At 40.9% G+C, this 23,603-nt stretch overlaps 1 long non-coding RNA gene across 1 annotated transcript in view; it reads left to right on the plus strand.

The window, feature by feature from the left end:
* The window catches only part of LOC139439324 (uncharacterized), an 89,133-nt gene extending 69,138 nt beyond the window's left edge, over window positions 1-19,995 (plus strand). Inside the window, exon 3 of the long non-coding RNA XR_011649282.1 lies at window positions 19,922-19,995. This is a non-coding gene — a long non-coding RNA (uncharacterized lncRNA). The remainder of the gene's footprint in view (window positions 1-19,921) is intronic.
* The last annotated feature ends 3,608 nt before the right edge of the window (window positions 19,996-23,603 follow it).

The raw sequence follows: 23,603 nt of genomic DNA on the forward strand, positions 1-23,603 counted from the left end.
TGTGCATTGATCTTATAAACTGTGACTTTACTGAACTCATTTATAAATAAGTTCTAGAAGCTTCATTGTAGATTTCTCAGGGTTTTCTATGTATAGAATCATGGCGTCTGCAAATAGTGAAATTTTGACTTCTTTCTTTCCAATTTGGATGCCTTTTATGTCTGGTTCTTGCCTCAGTGCTCGAGCAAGTACTTCTAACACAATGTTAAATAGGAGGGGTGATAGTGAGCATCTTTGTCTTTTGCACCTCGAAGGAAAACATTTGTCAAGAAAGTGAAAAGACAGCCTATCCAATGGGAGAAAATATTTGGTAACCATATATCTGATAGGAGACTAATAGCCTGCATATATAAAGAAACCCTATATTTCAAAAATAAAAAGACAAACAACCATTTAAAAAACAGGCAAGAGATTTTAACAGATGCTTCTCCAAAGAAGAAATGCAAATAGCTAAAAAGCACATGAAAAGATGCACAACATCACTAGCTGTTAGGGAAATGCAAATAAAAACTACAGTGAGATACCATCTTACTCCCAAAAGACTGGCAGCTATGAAAAAAACAGAAGACTACAAGTGTTGGAGAGGATGTGGAGGAATGGGAACACTCATCCACTGCTGGTGGGAATGCAGACTGATCCAGCTATTCTGGAGGACAGTTTGGTGGTTTCTCAAAAAATTAGCTATAGATTTGCCATATGACCCACAAATTCCACTGCTGGTTATGTACCCAGAAGAACTGAAAACAAGGAACAAAACTGATATATGCACGCCAATGTTCATGGTGGCATTATTCACTATTGCCAAAAGCTGGAATCAACCCAAATGCCCATCAACAGATGAATGGATAAACAAAGTGTGGTATATACTTATAATGGAATACTACTCAGCTATAAGAAGGAATACAGTACTAACACATGGGATGACATGGATGAATCTTGAGGACCTTATGTTGAGTGAAGAAACCAGGCACTGAAGGACAAATACTACATGACCTCTGTGATATGAAAGAAGCAAATAAGCTGTCTCTGAGAACTAGAGACTGGATGATAGGCTTACAGAAAATTGGGGGAGAGAGGAAGGTTGTGAGCCAATGCCTACATGGGCGAAATCTATGATAAAGTGTGGGTAAGTAGTTGTACATGGAAGGGAAAGTTGGGGGCATAGGGATACTATGGGGTGGGGCTTTGCAGGCTTGAGGGGGGCTAGGTTTGGGAGGATGGGTCAGATGGCCCAAGGAATTGGAGGGTTGGGGGAAACAGATGAACGTGGGAGATTGTTGGGTATGTGATTGAAACTATAATGTTGATAAACTCTTTAGAAAATATAATAAGGAAGGGTTACCTGTTTAAGGTGCTTAATGGGGGGCACCTGCCACAGGGGCAGTCTTCTAGGGAGTGTACTCATCTTGTTATAGTGTGTTGTATCATTGGGTGGAGACCCATGCAATGTGTGGGAAGGTGTATCCCCATCGTGGGGAGGCCTGATGTTCTCAAACATAGGGAATGGTGTCCCTCGAGAGAAATGGAGGTTCCCAATGGGGAAGGACATTCTAGTGTGTCAGGACCTCAGCATTGTTGCAAGTATCTGTGAATCTGGTCCTTCAAGCAGTGAAACTTGGTTGTCACTGTGGACCCTGAGGGGAGTGGGAGAGAGGAATAGAATAGATGGAAGCAGGGTAACTGAGGAGCAATGGAAGTGTTCCACAGTATCAGGCAATGATGGATATAGGATATGTTAAATTTCACCAAAAATTGTATAAAACTCAATAGGCTAAAATGTAAAGCATAATATAAACCATAATGTGACTTAAAATTTTAGAAAATTGTACAGTCTAAAATATAAAACATAATGTAAACCAAAAAGAAACCATGTTTGGTAACTATGTTTCAAAATCTGTACATCAGCTACAGCAAATATAACATGGACATGTAAAAAGATGATTGCTGGCGAAGAGGAGAAAAGGACTTGATATTGGATATATGGGAGTCCCTATACTGTATATGTGACTTTACTATGATCTAAAGCTTTTTTGAAGACAAAATTAAAAATAAAGAAAGAAAGGATGTAGACACTGAGGAAGGAATGAAAGAAATTGCTTTGCCACTGTACATACAGGGCAACACCTATTAGAGTGATGAAAGACAAAATGTCAAAAACAAAATTTTGTGATATTTTTCATTTTTTAATATCTGAATTCATTTTTTACTTTATTTTAGTTTTTGCAAATTATTATGTGTTGTATTTCTAATCTTTAAACCTATCATTTCTATTTCATTTTCCTACTAATTGAATTTGCGACTATATTAGGCTTCAGTTTTGAAGAAGTTTGGACCACAGAGAGGTTCAACTATGGCAGGGGAGGAACACTGGTGTGAGGTGTTATTGATGGGGTACACATGGTTTGGAGGGAATTCTCCATAGCATGTATATAGGGGACATAAAAATGTTTGGATATTCATTGGGTATTTTCATAGTAGTTACAGTTACAAACGTCAACTGAGGGAGTGCTGAGTTCCTAGTCAGGGGAGCTCTGTTACGCAGGAGCAGCAACAGTCCTCCACATGCAAGAGCATAGACCAGTGAAGAAGGATGGTCCAATGATAAGCCCATGATATTGATGACTATGCTTATGAGCCTGGGTGCCTGAAATTTCAACTAGGCCTAGAGCTGCAGGATGCCTACGAGCTACCTCCTGAGTGCTTCATGTTGCTCAAATGTGGCCACTCTCTAAGCCAAAGTCAGCATGTAAATGCATTACCTTCCCCCCAGCGTGGGACAGGACTCCTGGGGATTAGCCTTCCTGGTGCCAAGGGATTACTACCAAACACTAACTGGTGATACAACTTGAAAATGACCTTGAATAAAAGGGGGCAACAGTAAAGACAAATGAGTGTATATGGCTAAGAGTCTTCAAAAAAGAATTGGGAGGTCATCAGAGGGATTGTACTTATGCACGCCTCAGCAGGATCCTAGAGACAGCCAAAGTAGATACAACCCCAGGTACTGGTGCTCCTGACGGCTAAGGAGACACATAGATTCTAAGGTCTTGGAAGATGGTTCTGGAGTTCAGTGCCTTGTCAGTGGGCCCTACTTTGGAATTTGTGTTCCTGAGTGTGATGGAGTTGGACTCAGATGTGACCTTTCTACACATGTCTCTTTTGTCACTTTTACTTAACTTGTGGTTGGCACTGGGGTTGGTGTATACTCAGGAGACTTGAATCTCAGGACTGTCCATGTGCCAGCTGGGCCCTGAGCCTCAGCAGAGTTGTAACTCCTACTCTCCAGTTCATTGGACTTACACAGGTCAGCTAACAGGGAGGTGAAGATGGTCAACCACCACACCAGGGAACCGAGAGTGCCTACAGCTACAAGCAGGACAATCTCATCCATCAACCATGTGGGATCTAAGCCCCCTCTTGATATAGAGGTGGAGTGGACATCACCATCCCAGGGTCCACAGGATGGAGGAATAAAATATGGATTAGAGTGGACTTACTGGTATTCTACATAGAACTATTTTGATTAGTAATAGAAGAAGTTGTAGCACTGCTGTGGAGAAAGTGGTCATGGTAGTTGCTGAGGGCAGGGAGAGGGAAGAAAAGATGCAATGTGGGGGCATTTTTGGGACTTGGAGTTGTCCCGAATGATATTGCAGGGACAGATGCTGAACATTCTATATCCTGCCATAACCCACTGAATGGACTGGGGAGAGTGTATACCACAATGTAAACCATTGTCCACGCAGAGCAGCAGTGCTCCAAAATGTATTCACCAAATAAAATGAATGTGCCACAATGACGAAAGAGGTTTTTGATGTGGGAGGATTGGGGAGGGTTGGGTGTTGGGTATTTGAGAACCTCTTATATATACTTATATATATATATATATTTTAAAGATTTATTTTTTAAAATTTATTTCTCTCCCCTTCACCCCCATCCCCCCCATTGTCTTCTCTCTTGTGTCCATTCGCTGTGTGTTCTTCTGTGTCTGCTTGCATTCTCAGCGGCACTGGGAATCTGTGTCTCTTTTTGTTGTGTCATCTTGCCGTGTCAGCTCTCTGTGTGTGTGGCGCCACTCTTGAGTGGGCTGCGATTTTTTTGTGTGGGGCGGTTCTCCTTGCAGGGCATACTCCTTGTGAGTGGGGCTGCCCTATGTGGGGGACACCCCTGCAAGGCATGGCACTCCTTGCACGTGGCAGCACTGTGCATGGGCCAGCTCATCAGGTGGGGTGGGAGACCCTGGGTTTGAGCCCTGGACCTCCTATATGGTAGGTGGGCACTCTATCAGTTGAGCCACATCTGATTCCCTATATTTTTAATGTAACATTTTTTTGTGATCTATGTATCTTCAAAAAAAATACAATTTAAAAAAAAAAGAAAAAAAGTGAAAACAAAGAACATAGGATTTAAAAGAAAAAAAAATGAAATTGCTTTTTGGGAAAGGAATTGTATGTGATTATGTATATGGACTAGCAAAAGGTATGGGGTGAAGGAAACAGAAGAGATTGGTCTGGAGCAGTCTATCCAGTCAACACATATATTTTAATGGTGGTGGGTTATAACCATGATTTTTGGGGGTCTTATTTTTTTAACTAGAGAAATTGTAGGTTTATAGTATAACCATGATTTGTTAGTAATCAAACACTCCATAGGGTAAATCAGTCATCAATTTTCCCTGAGAGAGAAAACTTGGCTTTAATAGTACATAGAAAGCATGAAATATGAATGCAAACTTTCCTCTCTATTAGAAAAAAAAAATGCAATCAATCAAATAAGAAGCAGCAGAGTGTATGGTTAAAAGCATGCACTCTGGAGCCAGATGATTGGGTTGAAACACTGACTGCCACTTTCCAGTTGTGAGACTCTGGGCAAGTTTCTTGACCTTTCTGTGCTTCAGTTTCTGGTGACATGGGTGAGAATAATGATAATACCTTCACAGGGTTCTTATGAGGATTAACTAGGTTAAAATTTATGAAGCCTAGGACTGGTTGTGATACATGGTTTGTTAAATCAAATTTCATAATATACTGTGTTTTGAAAGTTTCACCCTTTTGGCTCTCCTTAAAACAAACAAACAAACAAACAAGCAAACAAACAGACAAACAGACGAACAAACCCCCAGATCTTCATGTTTTGGTTAGTTAGTAATGAGAACCAATACTTGAAGGAGGGCAATAGGTGAGGTACTGCTGGTGCAGTTAGTTGGTCGGTACATCCGTTATTCAACAATGTTTCCTGGCTCCGAAATATACCCCAACTGTGTTCTTTTCCTTAAACTTACCCAGTGCCTGATCTTTTTGTTAAAGAGCAATGCTTATGTAGGGAAGTAGAATGAGCTGAAAGGGTAGTGCTATGTACATGTGTGTAGGTGTGTGTGTGTGAGAGAGAGGGAGACAGAGAGAGACATAGAGAAAGACACAGAGAGGGAGAGAGAGAGTAATAGCCAGGTGGCAACAGCAGATCTTTCATGGGACTGGGAGACAGTGCCTGAGAAAGTCAGCACATTGATGAGAAGGAAATCAGAGACAAGAAAGGGGTATGGGTAGCCAAGAAGGGAGCTGAGGACAGAAAACCCTAACTGGCTCTGGTGCCTTCCTCTCTGCTTTAGAAGCAGTTGGTTCATCACTTGGGCAGCCTGGAGTCCTTTAGCAATGACTTTATGGATTAAAATTTAAAACCAAATTAGATGTGTTTACAAAACAGCACCCGCACTGAATTGATAAACTACCAAAGTTGGTCTCACAATTATCCCCTGGAGCTCTGTGGTGTCCTCTTCTGGTAGATGGCCTAGTGTCTGTTCTCTTGGGTAAAGCTGGAGCTGCCCTTTCTCCTCTGCTATTTCCCAACCCCCCCAAGGGTAATACTTTTATGTGATAAATACATTTATAGGCACATATTTGCAGGCCTTGATAAGAACTCTGTTAGAAATTTGTCTGATTTTTTTTTTTTTGGTAGGTGGTAGGTTTTTTCATTTCATACATTTAAAGATTAAAGTTAATAGATCACAAAGAATGTTACATTAAAAAACATAAGAGGCTCCCATATAACCCACTCCCCACCCCCATTCCCATCATTTTTGTAAATTGTATTTTCTCGAAGATATATACATCTCAAAAAATGTTACATTAAAAAACTTAAGAGGTTCCACCTCCCCACCCCACTCCTCCCACACCAACAACCTCCCCCACTCATCGCACGCAGTGAATATGTTTTGGAGCACTTCCGCACCACATGGATAATAGTTTACCCTGTAGTTCAAACTCTCCCCCAGTACATTCAGTGGGTTATGGCAGGTTATATGAAGTCCAGCATCTGACTCTGCACTATCATTTAGGATAACTCAAAGTCCCAAAAATGCTCCCACATCACATCTCTTCTTCCCTCTCCCTGCCCTCAGCAACTACTGTGGCCACTTTGTCCACCCCAATGCTACAATTTCTTCTATTACTAGTCACAATACTTTCATAGTAGAATATCAGTAAGTCCACTCTAATCCATATTTTATTCCTCCATTCTGTGGACCTTGGGATGGTGATGTTCACTCCACCTCTAGATCAAGAGGGGGCTTAGACTCCACATGGATGATGGATGCAATTCTTCTGCTTGCAGTTGTAAGCACTCTTGATTCCTGGTGTGGTGGCTGACCATCTTCAGCTTCCTGTTAACTGACCTGGGTAAGTCCAATGAACCAGAGAGTAGGAGTTGCAACTCTGCTGAGGCTCAGGACCCAGCTGGCACATGGGCAGTCCAGAGATTCAAGTCCCCTGAGTATACACCATCCCTAGTGCCAATCACAGGTTCAATAAAGTGAAAAAAGAGGCATGTGTAGAAAGGTCACATCTGAGTCCAGTTCCATCACACTCAGGAACACAAACTCCAAAGTAGGGCCCTCAGCAATGGCACAGAATTCCAAATCCATCTGCCATGACCATATACCCTGTGGGTCTTCGTTGCCTTCAGGAGAACCAGTACTTAGGGTTGATTCTACTTTAGCTTTTTCTGGGATCCTGCTGAGGTGTGCATAAGCATGACCCCTCTGATGACCTCCTGTCTCTTTTTTTGAATCCTCTTAGCCATATAAACTCATTTGTCTTTGCCATTTCCCCCTTTTATTCAAGGTCAAAAATCAGTTTTTAATACATGATCCTACATGTAGGCTGAGATATTCTGCTGGTCTACATTGACCCTTTATTCAAGGTCTCTTTCTAGTTGCATCACCAGCTAGTGATTGTTAGTAATTCCTTGGTGCCAGGGAGGCTCATTCCCAGGAGTCACGTCCCACACTGGTGGGGAAGTTAATGCATTTACATGCTGAGTTTGGCTTAGAGAGTGGCCACATTTGAGCAACATGGAGGCTCTCAGGAGGTACCTCTTAGGCATCCTGCAGCTCTAGGCCTAGTGCATACTTCAGGCACATAGGCTCATAAGCATAGTCATCAGTATCAAGGTCTCATCATTGGACCATCCTTCTTCACTGGTCTTTGCCCTTGCATATGGGGAATTGTTGCTGCTCTGTTGGGGAATGTAACAGAGCTCCCCCTGGCTAGGAACTCAGCTCTCCCTCAGTTGACATTTGTAGTTGTAACTACTATGAAAATACCTAACATAGATCAGAACATTTTTATGTCCTCTATATACATGCTCTGGAGAACTCCCTCCCACCCATGTGCCTGCCATCAATAACACCCCACACCAGTGTTCCTCCCCTGCCATAGTTGAACCTCACTGTGGTCCAAAACTTCTTTAACTTCCTACAATCTGATTTATTGGACTCACCTCACTCAGCTAAGATGGAGTTGAAGAAGGACAACCACCACACCATGGAGTCTAGAGGGCCTACAACTGAAAGCAAGAGGATTGCATCCAGTATCCACGTGGAATCTGAGCCTTCTCTTGACATAGAGGTGCAACGGACACAACCAATCCAAGGTCCACAGAGAAAAGGTGGCATTGGAGTGGGAAAAGTGGACATGGTGGCTGATGGGTATGGGGAATGGCAGGAAGAGATGAGAGGTGGAGGCACCTTTGGGACTTAGAGTTGCCCTGGATGGTGCTTCAGGGGCAATCACCGGACATTGTAAATCCTCCCAGGGCCCACTGGATGGAATGTGGGAGAGTATGGGCCATGATGTAGACCATTGACCATGGGGTGCAAAGATGCCCAGAGATGTACTTACCAGGTGCAGTGGATGAGTCATATCATGGGAGTGAGGGTTGCTGGGGGGGGAGTGGTGGGGTGGGGGTGGTAGGGTTGAATGGGACCTCATATTTTTTTAATGTAATATTTTTACAAAATCAATTAAAAAAAAAACAAAAAAACTTCTTTAACAATGAAGCCTAATATAATTCCAAATTCAATTAATAGGAAATTGAAATATAGTAATGCAGTTAAAGTTTAGAAATAGAACACATACTAATTTAGAAATACTAAAATAAAAATAAATTGGTATATAAAAAAAAGAAAAATAGTATAAAGCTTTTTTTTTAATGTTTTGCCTTTCATCACTGTAATAGGTGTTGCCCTGTATGTACAGTGGCAAGGCACTTTCTTTAATTTCTTCCTCAGTGTCTACATCATTTCTTTCTTTCTTTTTTTTTCCTGATTCTTGATTTTGTCTTCAAAAATTTTAGATCACAGTTAAGTCACATATACAATATAGGGGTCTCCCATATATCCAACATCAAACCCTTTCCCCCTTTCCCCAGCAATGATCTTTTTACATGTTCATGTTATATTTGCTGTAGTTGATGTACAGATTTTGAAACATAGCTATCAAACATGGTTCCATTTTTGTTTACATTATGGTTTATATTTTAGACTGTACACATTTAAAAATTTTTAGTTTCCTTATGTTTTACATTATGGTTTACATTTTAGCTTATAGACTTGTACACTATTTTGGTGTAAGTTAACATGTCCTATATCCATCATTACATGACCTTGTGGAGCATTTCCATTGCCCCCCAGTTGCTCTGCTTTCATCTGTTCTATACCACTCTCCCCCTCCCCTCAGTACCCACAGTGACAATCAATCTTTACTACTTGAGGGACCAGATTTAGAGATACTTGCAACAATGCTGAGGGCTTGACATACTAGACTGCCCTAAACTATTGGGAGCCTCCATTCTCTCAAGAGACACAATTCCCTCTGTTTGAGAACATCAGGTCTCCCCAGGATGTGGGTACACCTTCACACTCATTGTTTGGGTCTCCACCCAATGATATAACACACTAGACAAAATGAACACTCACACACTCCCTAGAAGCCTGCCCCTGTACCAGATGGCCCCCCTTAAGCAACTTAAACACATAATCCTTCCTTATTATATTTACTAAAGAGTTTTCTCAACATTATAGTTTCAACCATATACCTGACAGTCTCCCATATTCAGCTGTTACCCCCATCCCTCTCCCCAATTCCTTGGGCGATCTGAACACTTTTAGGCGATAAATACATTTATAGGCACATATCTACAGGCCTTCATAAGAACTCTGTTAGAAATTTGTCTGATTTTTTTTTAAAGTTTCCTTATTAGCACATCCATTCTAGTGAAACCTGTGGTTTGAGAAACACTAAATATGAAATCTCATAGTTAAATTCGAATTTTGCTATGGTATGCTTTGAAAGTGGACGGTTTTCAGGGATCAGGCCTCCCTCTCTTCCAGCAATTCCTCTGTCTCATGCCACCTCATTATTTCACAGTCTTTTATGGAATAGAATTTATGAGAATACTCATATCTTTTTTTTTTTTCGGACAGGAACTTCCTTTTCAAGTTATAAGTCAGCATAAAGGAACAAAGACATCCCAGAGAATGGCTGTTGGTTGTATCTAAAAAAAGCAATGCTTTTTTCTTGTAAGGACGTCTGTTGACAGATTTCTTTCTGTGGTGCATGAAGATAGTTAGGAGTCAATAAATACTAAATCAATCAGCCAAATACCTCACCTTGCCCTCAAGGAACTTATGATCTAATGGAACAAGATGAAGGCCGTGTACCATTATCTTTTTAATATTGTTTTATTTATGGGAAATAAAATCTCAAGAATTCCCATTTGGGGAGCATGAAACGGTTTGGGCTATTATATACTTAAATTCGCTTACAAGCCAATAAGAAGATTGTCTTGGAGCTATTAAATGAGCAACAATAATGTTTGTGAAATGGCTCCTTTATCAAAAAGAGTTAACTGCTAAAAATAACATGGAGCTGAAAAGTGCGGGCTGCTGGTGCTGGTCCAAATGAGTCTGCAGTATGTCTCCTGAGGGCAAGGAGGGGGTGATGAGTACACTGGGACAAGCCTTTGCCATCTGTTAATCACAGGATTTAAAACCACAATTCAATTACTTGGGATTCCACGCTAACGTTCCCCTTGTCGCCTGGCTTTTCCATTTCAGAAGGCAGCAGGATCTCGCTGCATAATCAATGTGTGTCTAAAAGCCTGATTAAATGTACTGTGGTGTGCATGGATATCGTATTCTCAGGGTATTATTTATGTTGAGGCAGGGGCAGGCTTGGGCACTGGAGATGCATTAAACCCTGCACACTTAACTGATTATCTTTTGCTTCCAGAGAGGCCGAATGTTGCTGTTTGGGCTCCCGTGGCCCGGGTAAGCTCTTGGCTTCTTCCTGACCTGCGGTAAACTGCTCTCCGTACAAGAGACACATTAGATATAAACAAAATGCTCTAGTTTGAATCGATGCTGGGCATTAAGTGGCTCCTGGCTTTATGTCGGGGTCTCTGCTAGGAAGGGTTATCCTCTGGTTGCCCAGGGCTTTGTGGGACAGTAAATTTCAGACTAAATGGGCTGGATGTTTAACCCGTGGAGGCAGTTAGTCTTGTGACTTCTACGTGGCTCTCAAGTCTTTATGAAAGTCCTCAGTCAATTGGACTCCGTTAATGATTCATCCTTTTTCACAGCTGGACCTTTTCTGCCCTCATCCCCTCCACCAGGAGGTCCTTTCTTCTAACTCTACATGTCCAAACTCAACTCATTCTTCCAGAGCCAGCTAAAATGTCAGGCTGGTGGTCTTCGTTCGTACCTCCCTTCACTAATTCCACCCTCTCCCACCAACTAAAAAGAAAAAAGAAAAAGAAAAAAACAAGACCAACGAAGCACAGTATCATAGAAGAAGGGTGGATTTTTTTGGCCTGAGTCTGCATTCTAGGTCTTATGGTTACAAGGTAGGTTTACCTGGTGTCTTTGCTAGGACCATCGTAACAAACTACCACAAACTGGGTGGCTGAGAGCAACCGAAATTTGGCCAATGTTCTGGAGGCTAGCTGTCTGAACTCCAGGTGTTGGCAGGAAGAATCTGTCCCCTGCCTCTCTCCTGGCTTCTGGTGGCAGTCTATGGCATTCTCTGTCTGACTGGTCACTGGTGTTCTCCACTCTGTCTGTCTGTCCTCTTCTTCTCAGGACAGCAGTCATGTTGGATTAAGGGTCCACCCTGTTCCAGTGTGACCTCATTTTTGCCAAATTCCATCTGTAACAACATTATTTCCAAATAAGGTCATCTTCTGATATGCTGGTGGGTCGGACTTCCACATATCTTCTTTTGGGATACAGTCCAATCTGTAACAGCTGGTAAGGCTACTTGACCTCCCTTAACTTTGCTTTTTTTATTTGTCAAGTGGGGACAATGCACCTTACCTTAGAGTGTTGGGGAGGATTAAATGACATGATCAAATGCAGGGCCTGGCACAGAATGAATGTTGGTGCTTTCATCCCTTATGTTTCATTCAGTTAACTGTGATTCTTAACCTTTTGGTGGTCATGGAGCTGTTTGAGGATCTGATGAAAGCAAAAATTTTTAATACAGTTTCAAGAACTTCAGGAGTCCTTAAAGGCCAAACAAGAACCCTTTCAGTGTTTTCAGTAGCCAACTAGTATAAGGGGACATATGCAGAACAGCTGGAATGGGACCTGGCATTTAGGAGTGCTTGAACAATCTCCTCCTTTCCTAAATTACAACCAGAACATATACCATGCCTGAGGGAAATCTAGCTATAATTTTTTCCTTAAATTTATTTTTGAGAGGCTGCTATGTACAAGTGACAGAAATACCTCTGAGCAGAGAGTCTAGTCCTTGACTGACATGTCTTCCAGCTGGCCTGCCATACCTTATTTGAACAAATTTGGCCTTTTAAAAAATCTTCCCTTTCTTGTTGGACTCTACCCTGCAGTCCTGTGTGTGCTGCTATCCAGCAGACATATTTTGCTGACATCTCTGTCTTAGCTCCCTGTATGGAATTTATAGCAATTATCCTTTGGTTGGTCTCTGTCTATATTTTGGCTGGTCGTCCTGCCTTCTTTGTGGCAGCCACTTTGCAGAAAGTGTGGCCGAAGCTCTGCCAATGCCTAATGTCACTTGTCAGATACCACCTGGGGCCAGGGGTTGCTTATACCTGCCCCTCCTTTTCTCAGGTTTGCTGGTACAGTTTCCTCTTGCACTATGTTTAAAAGCACAAAATGCTGCGCACGTCTGACTGTGATCCAAATCATTGGAACAATGTTAGCAGTGAACCTGGAAGGTTCCAGCACTTCAGAATGTTTTTTTTATGGCCTGCACTACCTGGATTGGTTTGTCTGGCTGTGTGCAGCAAGTAAATGAACTGGATAATCGCCATATTTCTATTCCATTCCTTGCTGTGTAGCCCGTGCCTCTGGAAACAAAAGTTTTCTCTACAACAGTCACTTCGCAAGAAGTATGTCCCCCCTGGGGGTGAATTTCTTTGTCACTGTGTGCAAAACTATGACTAAACAAATGGGCTCATAAAGCACCTTTTCTCCATTTGATATTTGCACCAAAGATCAATGAGGAAACAACAGAGAACTCTCTAAAAACAGACAGCAAGCCAACCAAAATACTCTCCTACCGTTCCACCAACAAATACCTCTCACAAATGTGTCGCATTTCAATGTATGGTTCTGGCTTTAAGCAGATATTCTGTGGCTGCATTTTGAACATCCATGTGAGTGAGTTTAAAGATGCTGTAGATCAATGATTCGCAAACCTTACCGTGTATCAAACCACCATGGAGTTTGTTAAAATATAGATTCTCACTCAGTGGGTTTGGGGTGGGGCCTGAGAGTGCGTGTCTAACAAGCTCCCAGGTGAGGTCGGTACTGATGGTCCATAGGCACACTTGCAGTAGTGAAACTGTAGGCTTCTGCAAAGTAGCTGCACACAACAGTCAAGCCAACCTTGGCTCATGCCAATCTACGTGGCCCCTCTACTTGGCCTGTTGTTAGTCATAACCTGATTTTATCTTTTCATAGCAAAAGCAAGTAGAAAGGCTCTGTCTTGAGGAAAGAGCAAACGTATTTTAATGAAATCAAGACAGAATTCACCTAAATACAAGATATTACCCACAAAAAACCCTCTTTGCCTATAAATCCTCATTGGCTTCTCATAGCTATTTAAAATTCTAGGGGAAAGCTCTTCATCACTCAAAATTAAGAACAGTCTAGAAGGTACAATGAATGTAAATTATCTGACTCAAGTACTTGAGGCAGCAAAGAATAAATTTTTGGAGCTTGAGTTCAAGACAAGGAAAATTCTGCTCATACCCATTCATTCTTTTTTCATACCAATTAATACAATCTTTAAAATTTCATGTCTCTTAAAAAACTACCTGAAATCCTTTCGGTAATGAACAGATACGTGTTAACAAATTAATTACATAAACATTTATTCTTTTTACACTGAGTGCCTACTATGTATAAAAAATTATGGTAGCTACTTTGCTCCTAAGTTAATAAAGCAAGCCACTAACGTCTGTGAGTCTCCATCTTGTTATTGGAATACTGGTGGGCTGGTCTGGATGTTCCCTGAGTTCTCTCTTAGGGTTTCACTCCAAGAACTGGGAGAAGCAAAATCAGTAAACATTCTGCCTGTTTGTGGCTTTTTTTGCTGTCCAACACAAAATCTTTACTAAGCTTTTTCCCTTTCATGGCAAGGTAGAGAAGTCACACATAGAGTTGTGTGAACATGTTTCATTGCAGCAACGGAGTTTTTTTGTTTGCTTGTTTGGTTTTTGGGTGGAAGAGAACTTATAAAAAAGATTCTAAATACAATTCCTATTGAAAAAAAGAGAAAAATGAGGGGGTCTGAAACTCATCCTGTGGGCCTTTCCTTTGCCTTCTGAGATGGCTCCGGAAATACCCTAGGTCTTTGTGGAAGGCAGATGGAAAACCATTGCTCTAAAGTAAGTTCTCTGAGGTCCAAATTCCAACTCACTCTAAGCTGTTTCTATATATATAATGCCAATGGTGGGAAGTCTGATTTAGGAAGTAAATGTTTAAGGGTGTGTAAATCTGAGTAGGTCTAAGTAAATGAGAAATTTGGAGTATGGAGAGGCAGTTTCCTTCTGAGGATGGTAAGGGAAAGAGTTAGGGCAACCGAGCACAAAGCTGCCTAGTCTAGGTCTTTAATCTCTCCTGGTTCATCCTATGTTCGTGAAGGATTTGATTTTTGTAATGGAGTGGCTGATATCTGGGCTTGAAACAAGAATGAGGAGTGGTGAGACTCAAAGGGGAAGAAGAGCGCAAGAGAGTGAGGGTGAGCAAGCAAGAAGGGAAGAGAGAGCAAAAGAGAGAGAAGGGGGAAACGGGAGGCAGCCAGCCTTTACTCCGTGCCCAGTGGGCAGGAAATGAAGCAGAGCTGCTGGAAGCCTGTGATAGATGGTGCCGAGGGTCCTCTCCTGTCCTTGTAGTGCATCCATTCACTAGGGTCGGCTGGGGAAGTCTCCCTCTGCAAACCACAGGAGCTGGGTTTAGACTCTAAATCAAGTATTTCTGTCTTCACTCTTCTTTGGTGTCCGTGAAATGCTTAAGTATCAGGTGAAAAGAGGAATTTTAGCTTCTACTTAGGTCAGTAGAGCATAAACCCTGTCACGGCCTTTAAGCAAATGGCTTTTTACTGTATATATATTTCTTTTCCTTTTCTTTTTTTTTTTTTTTTTAACAGGATGACTAAAAGTAAAGTGTGCCTTTCCTGTTGTTGTGAAGGCTTCTGTCTAGTTGAGTTGCTTCTCTAGGAAGAACAGTCAGAGTCATTAATTTTTTCCCTCTACTGTGTGGGCTGTGGAACATGAAACTGACGTGATTGATCACAGTGCCACTTCGAAAAGTAAGCCTTCAGAGGCAGGTGGATGAGTGGGTTGGTGAAACACTTGGGAGAGTTAATGCATTTGTGTAGTTATCAGCAGCACCGCCCTTTGGTAGATGGATTACATTTTAGATCTGCTTACGTGTGAGGGGATGTGGTAAAAATCAAGATGGAAAGAGAGGGATGGGGTGAAACTAGAGTGATAAAATGACTCTGTATCAACCACCCCATAACTATGAGATGGTTGAGGTTCAAGAGGATCGTGGACATATTGCTGTGTGTCTGGAGGAGGAATCAGGCAAAGGGACCGGAAACCATGCTGTATAAGGAAGAGATCAAAGACTAAGCCTATTCAGTGGCAAGAGAAAAAATTCTACTTTCATGTGTTTTGTTTATTATTTTCAACTCTTGAATGGCTGTTGCAGCGAAGGGCTTGAGGTTATTCAGTGTGGCTTCTTAGGAAAAACTGGGACCTATTTTGGCACCATCTGAGGGCAAATTGTTTAAAATGGAATGAGCAGCTTCTTGTGGAAGTGGATTTCTCCTCATGCTGATGTTTGAGCCACTGCTTCAATGGAGATGCATTTGGCTGGGCCTGTCTCTAGAGGCCCTTAGAAGACCATCAGACAAAGATTCCATGACATTTCATAGATTTCCTCCCCATTTCTGATAACAACTTGTGGACAATCTCTGGCCTTGCTGAAACTAGATAGCCTACCCTGGAGGTAGTCTAGTTTCCTGTAGAAGAATAGTCATAATAGAATTGATTTTATTTTCTCTTTAAGAAATGAGAGGATTAAAAATATAAGGTTCTGCATTGTTGTCGTATAGGAGAAATAATACAAACCTCTGAATTTAGAGTGGAATCCTAGCCCAAACATTCACTTGTTGTATGATCTTGGGCAAAGCCTCAGTCTATATATTATTCCATTGACTCTCCTAGACAATTAAAAATACAACAGTCAGCAGATTAGGATGCAATTTAGGGACAAGGTTGGCTCATGAACATAGATATTCTTGGGGAAGGGACCTTAGTGACATAAGTCCTTGTCTTGGGTATGCCCTCCAACAGGTTTGTGTTGGGCAGGTAGACTGTGCAATAGGCTTCTCAAGCCTGTCTGAAGGTGTTGTCAGGGAATCATGGTGACATAGAGAGGATGGCATCCAGGCTGGTACAAGGTATAGGACATTGACCTGTTCTTGGTGAGACTTCCCCTTCACTCCGCATTTGTACTTGTCTTTCTCCCTTTATTGAGTATCTGGCTGTCTTCTCTAACATCTCCCTCATCTACCCATTTAGGTTTGGCCAGCCATAAGGAAAATGTCTACTGGTAGATTCTGATGAGGAAATGGGGGTGAGGCTGGAATGGTGATTCTGCTTCATATCTCTACAACCCATTTCCTTGGGACAAAACTGGAAATGAAAATCTTCTAAACTAGGGTTCCTATCATTTCTGGCTTTCTACCACAAAAGTATACTTTGGCTATGTTGACCCCAATTCTCCATAAATACATAATACAACATAGCCTTGAACTCAATCGTAAATGCTGTTGGAGGATCCACTTTGAGCCTATGCTATGTCCACCTCTGGGGTTCAGACAAGCCTGGATAAAGTTACCAAACTGGCGCAGGAAGGATTCTGACACGTTTGTTTGCATAAGGGACTGAGGAGCATCTTAGTAGGGAACTTCCACGAGAAGGAGACAAACATGTTAGGCTTAACACCAAAACTTGGGAAGCAGGTATCTTATTCTCAAATATGTCTGTGGCCTGCTGTTAAATGTTGGGGAGAAAGTGAACTTGAAGGTAAGGCTGAAAGAGTTTCACCATTACTCTGTAAGGAACTATAGCACGATCAATACAGTTTTTATATCTATTGGCCAGAGAATAATAGAAAATGGGGGTAGAATAAAAGAAACATAGCTCAGTTCTGGCCTCTCAGGGGTGCTACTGGCAATGCCCAGTTGGATCCCTCACTATCCATTGGGAAATGGTGGCAATTTGGCAGATGTGGTGCTAACCAGTGGATATGGCAGCTGTGTGGGCCAGTAGCTTGCTATGGAAACAGCAGTGGTACTCATCAGCTACTACTGCAGCTAATCAGATTTATTAATGAAAACCTGTATGAAATAAATACGTAATGAAGACCTGCGCACTTGGCACATGCCAGGTAGTGACGATCAAATGCTAGGCAATGGTGACATAATGATGGGCAAACCCCATCCTGGTCTCTATATTGTGAATCTCTTCGGAGACCAGGGTTTCATATGAGCAGACAGCAGCAAAACAGGTGTAAAATTGAGTCCTTTTTTTTTCTTTAGACTCTACCTTATCTCATTCCACAGTCCAGTGAGATTTGGAAATTGGGGTGCTATGCCTTATAGGGTATGCAGCCATGTTTAGACTTAGATTCCAGCCAGAGTTCTTCTACACCCGAGCACCTTTCTATGATAGCAGACCATGAGCCTGCTTAGCTTCTGTCATTCACTTAGGGTAAATACCTATCATGGATCTAAGACCCATGGGCAGGATGGAAGAATAGGTGGATGGAGTGGGACAAAGTGGGAGAATACTGAAATCCAGTCTGCTGGTAGTTCAGACTAGAAGAGAGGTCCTCGTTGCCTTAGAGTAGTGTGTGTGTATTTCTCCTGCTTTTCCTAGACTCAAGCTGTCTATTGCATCATTGACTCTAATCTGGTGTTCTTCCAATTCTAATGTGCACATGAATCTCCTGGGGGATGTTGCTAAAATGCTATAGATCCGTGGTAGGGCCTGATAGTCTGCATCTCTGCATTCCTAACAAGCGCCCAGGTGATGCTGTAGCTGCTTATCCATGGGCAGCAAGGTTTTAGTCCACAGGAATGTGGGCCTGCGTAAAGCCTCTGGAGCCATTTCTAGTTTGGCTATGACTTTGGAGTTCTGCCTGCCTCTCTGTTTCTGCCAGGACTCATGGAGAATATTTCCTGATCATTTTATTTTGCTAAGGCCCATTATTTACCAGTACAGTACACCTCCTTTTCTCCAAAGATGAGGTTTACCTGCGCTCTATAAAGTTCGTGTTTGGGCTTCTTATATCAACACATACTTTCCCAGAGTGGTGCTAACACTGGTGGTGGTGAAACTCTAAGTACAAACCTGTTTTAGGAAAGAAATTCATCTTGTTAGAGGGAGCCAAGCTACTTACAAGGCAGATAACGTTCTGCAGCTTGCTGAATTGATGGAGAGAGGCGCCAGGATTCAGACTTACCTATTTTTCATTCTTTGAATGAAGTCTATCTTCTGAATTACATGAGCCATGTGAAGCAGGGAAGGAGAGCAATGGTTCTGGAAACAAAAACAGAGTTCTTATCTTTTAATACAGAAGAGAATGCCTCAGGATATTATTATTTGTGATTTATGGGGTGCATAGCAATATGACCAGTGTTTCACCACAGTAGACAGAGGACTCTGACCCTCTGCCTTTGATGAACTCTTGTAGCTTCCCAGGGGCAATTTTCCACTGTAGAATAGCTGCTGCATCACAAAAATTCTAACTTAAAAATCATACTGAATGAGCTACTAGGAGACTTGTTTCTGTTTCTAATTCAATCACTGACTTATTCTATGATGTTGGCCAAATTCCTCAATTCTTCTGACCTACTAATAAATCAGATTAATCACACTTGTTACCAGTATTTTCTTGTAAAGTACCTTGACATATACTTATTAACTAAATATATTTCAAATATTTGTGAAAACTCGTATTTCTTCCTGAAGTTTTATCATATTTCACTGACAAGATCAAACTATGTAAATGAATAAAGCTGAACAGACAAGCAAAACAGAGAAGATCATCAGAACGCCCTTTGTAAGACAGCAGTAGAAGAGAAGGCAAATTTCCTCCTTCCTTCCTTCCTTCCGTCCCTCCTTCCTTCCTCCCTCCCTCTGTCCCTCCCTCCTTCCTTTTGGAGTTTTAAAAACTATCTTGAAGTAATTTCAAGTTTACAGAAAAGTTGCAGGAATAGTGGAGAATTCCTATAGATAATTCCTGTATAATCTCCACCCAGATTGGTCAAATATTATTTTACTACATTTGTGTTAATTCCTCTTTACATGTTTATGTGTGTGTGTGTATTTCTGACCCAATTGAGATTAAGTAGAAGACAAGATGTCCCTTTATGCTTAAATATATCAGTGAATATTTTCTAAGGAGAAGAATGTTCTCTTATATAAACACAGCCAAGTTATCAAAAGTAGGAAATTAAGTTGACAGTACTTTAAGATCTATGGACCTTATTAAAATTGCTAGCTGTCCTATTAATGTCCTATATAGGAAGATAAAAAATTTATTTTCTGGTCCAGGATCTAGGCCATTCTCATGCACTGTATATAATTGTCCTTTTTCTGTCTCCTTAACCTGGAGCACCAACTCAGTAGTCTTTTTCTATCTTTCATAGAGAAGATAAATTCTTGAATTTAAGAGATTTCAATGAAGTTGGAGGGACAAATTTTACTTTATTTTTAACAAGCAACCATAGAAGACAGTTTGAAAGTCTTAAGGTTGAATTCTGAGAAAAGTGAAGTTATTTTTTAAAGGTATAAAAACATGACATAATTATTATAAAATTTAAAATACAGAAATGAATCAAGTCAAAATAGAAGTCCTCCATTTAATCCCTTACATTCCTCAAGAGTAAACACTGTTAAAGATTTTTCTATATTGTTTTAGCTTCTTTCTAATATTCATAAAACATATGCATTTATAACTTGTTTTTAACAAAATTGGATCATACTGTACATACTGCTTTAGAACTTATTTTTTTTTTTTTAGGAGGTACCCAGGATTGAACCCAGGACCTCATACATAGGAAGCAGGTGCTCAACCACTCGAGGTACATCCACTCCCCTAGAATTTACATTTAAAAACAGGTTAGTATGACATTAGCATATTTTCCTATCAGCTTATGCAGATAAATGAGGGCAGATTTTGACATCCCAACTGGGGAAGCCTGAATACAAACTCAGTCTTCCATCTTGCTTTTTGATGGTAGCTTTGATTTATTAATAAGCTTGGAAGTGGCCTTGTGTACTGGGTGAGAACAATTCTTAATCACAGCTAGCTGTTCAAGTACGTAAGGAGAGTTTGGTGAACCAACTCCCTCTTTGGATTCTTGACCCTCTCTGTCTTTCTCTTTCATGGTTCATCCAGAGCTCTCCCTTAATTATGTGCCCTTCACAGAGGGCCTCATTAGGGTGGCTGTAGCTTGAGAAGTCTGACCACAACTTGTATAGTTTTGCCCTATAGACCTAACATAGCCTTAGTGTTGACACATTTCAAAGTCAAAATGAAGTATGAGAAAATTGTTTAAAATAACATTCTTGATTCATTAGTATCTGTCTTTTGCATTGTAACTAGAGTCCCTGAGGCACACACATTCTGTAAAGTTTCTGTGATCACATATCTGGGAACCATCCCCATGGGTGTTAATTTCTAACTCTTTAGATACTCTTTTATCTGCATCCCAGATTAGAAGTGCAGCTGTTCTTCTCCAGTCTTAGACACACTTGCCTGCTCTTGGAGTGACTTTAGGGAGTTTCTAGCAACTGTTCTGCTGAGATCTCAAAGAAAATAAGTCCTAAAGATTGGTTTAGGCTGCTTTTCCTTTGGTTTGTCACTGGATCTTCTCTGGACCTTTCTAACCTTTAACTTTATTCATTTTTTGTTTCCTCTGACCTAAATTGCTTTAACTCCAAGAAGGCAACTAGACACTGATGATCCAGCTATTTCTGAACTTGATGACTGCCTTGGTGGGTTTCCCATTTTGTCTCTCTCCCTGTAGCCTATACCTTAGAGCACTTTGCAGACGGGCCTGTTTTTCTACATCTCCTTCTTGCACTTGTTGGGGCAAAATCAGATCAGTGATTGAGTCCTCAACACCCTTATGGCGCTAGAGTAACAACATTTATCACACTTCTTGTTTAAGCCCTTTAGAGAATGACATTTCATGGTGTAATTTTGCTTCACAGATTTTTCCCTTGTGAGTTTTAACTTTCTGGGTAGGATTTTCTCCTATGGCTTTACCTTTTCCCTATTTTGTCTAACCATGAGAAGTTGCACAAATAAGGTTTCTCTCAGCATAGCAAATGGAATCGGGTCGTGCTCCCAAGTGCCCTTCACCTCGAGATTCCTGATTGTTTCTTCCTTATTTGTTGTGAGCAGGCCCAAATTGCCTCACCTCTAGCTGCCCTTTCCACTTTATGAAACAGGCAACTAACATCAATGCAGCTCTAAAAATTCCCCGATGACCTGCATTTTGCTCTTTTTATTATCCCTTAAGAAATGTCCCAGTAATTGAAATCTAGAGTAGCAGAGTTTTGTGATCTTGTCATTTAGCATTTTACTTACGTTTGGCTTATTTATTCTGTGCCTTTAAGCTCGAGTGGTCAAAGTTTGCTTAAGAGACCTCAATGACTAAAACTAAGAATATTGTCATTAATTCAAAGGCAGGAAGTTTAACAGGTGTATTGGTACCCACACTAATTTAGGAGTCAGCAGGAGGAAAAGAAGGATAAGAAGGTTGGAACATTTTAGTCAGTAGCAGCAGGGAGAGGCAAGGCATCTATGCTGAGGCTTATTCTGCATGTTACATTTTATTTATTTATGGAGACATGAGCATCTGTTTTTCTTTTCCTTCTACAGTAATTTATTAGTGGGTTCATTTTTATTTCATAATGCTCAGAGGACACACTGTTAATCCCTCTTTATTTCATATATTTCTTTTACCTTAATTCATAAAACTTCAGTTTTGCTATTTCCTTTATAATCTATCTATATTTCATTGCAGGTCCAACTCTCTTTGATCTATAGCAAAGCCCTCCTCTTCCAACCTCTTTGTCCTCTCTTCACACTATTGAGATTTCAGGCACTTGATTTATCCCAACAGGTTCCCCAGTTCCAGCTGGATCATAATTTCCTTCCTGGCAGTATCACTTCAAGACCTTCCTGGCTATTTCCCTTGGCTCCTACTATTTGTGGATTGGCAACTAAGAGATTTACCACCAATTTGTCTCTTCTTTTAGGTCTCTGTTTGCTTAGGTCCAAACCACAGGTGGTAACTTGGGATGCCTGAGGATATCTGCAGTTGTGTGAAATGTGAGTCTTGTTCAGCTTGGTAGGGAGTGCTGGAATGCTCTGTCTCAGGCATGGTCTTAGAAAGGCCATCTCTGGAATTGCTTTTAACAGAAGGATCTGCCCCAAAGCATTCTGCTAGCCTTTTTAAATCAAATGTGATCTACCTGATTTCTTTCAGAGCTTCTAGATGGGGAGAGGTATAGTACCAATTTTCAAAGTGGGTTATCTTACATACCTGTAAAAAAAATATTAATTTTGGTTGAAAGATAGCAGGGTACTTCTTTTCTTATGCCATTTATTACTCTTCCACACTTTCTTTGTGTGCTCTGAGCCACACACACATACACAGACAAGCAGACACACACCCATATGTAAAAGACACAGGAGAGAGAATGAGAAAAATTATCCCCTTCCTGAATTCTCACGATGTCGGCATTAAAATCCTGAATGCTGCATTATCACGAGACCTTCACTTGTCCTGATTTGCATTAGTGACATCTATTTCTCATGTCAGACAAGAGAAAGCAGCACAGAATTTTTTTTTTATCCTTTAAGTTTTCTCTAAATAGTTACTGTGATTCTACTTGGAGAGAGGTTCTGTGGCATGCACATGATTTATTAGAGATTTGCCTAGATTAGAAAAAGTAGCCTTCTTTCCTTGCTCTTAAATTGAGTTGAATCTAGGAACTTACCCATTATTTAAAATTATGATGCCATGAAGGCACTCACAAATCTGCATTCTGCCGATTTCCTCTGTAAAGCATCTGGGGCTCAGGTTTTTTCGGATTGTTCTAGTAGAGATCTATGAAATTAGTTCTAGCTTCCTGTCCTACCTCACGATGGTGGATAAAAGACTTTCTGCTTGTGGGTAAGGAATGCCTATCAAAAAGCTCTTTTTCCTCCTCATTCATTGTTGAGGAAACATTGAAGATGAAGACCCTGCTGTCCTTTACTTCGCCCTTCTTCTCTCCACTGTACAATGAAGGAATTTATTGAGTCCCTTCTAGATCTAAAATTGAATTTAAATTCTTTTTCAGTTGGGGAGATTTGGGTTAGCTCTGAAGAAGACTTTCCTGACTCTGAGGATGTCAAATTACTTGAATGGCAGTATAATCACATTCTCAACAGACCTTTAAAATAAATGATATTGTAATCTGTTTCAGATACCTGGAGGGAAAGGAGAGAATCTTTTGATTTCTCAGGTCCATCACTGAGTTCCCTAGTAGAAAAGGACCACAACAGGTATTGTCAGTTTGTCATTTCTGATAATGATATCTGGGATTTCTGCCCAATATTAATGTTCCATTATGTTACTGAAATCCTGTGACATGATTCCAAGATTATAGGACAACTAAACAGATAATAGCAAAGCAGTAACCAA

This window comes from Dasypus novemcinctus, chromosome 1 (assembly GCF_030445035.2).
Source record: "Dasypus novemcinctus isolate mDasNov1 chromosome 1, mDasNov1.1.hap2, whole genome shotgun sequence".
In the NCBI taxonomy this organism is placed as follows: domain Eukaryota; kingdom Metazoa; phylum Chordata; class Mammalia; order Cingulata; family Dasypodidae; genus Dasypus; species Dasypus novemcinctus.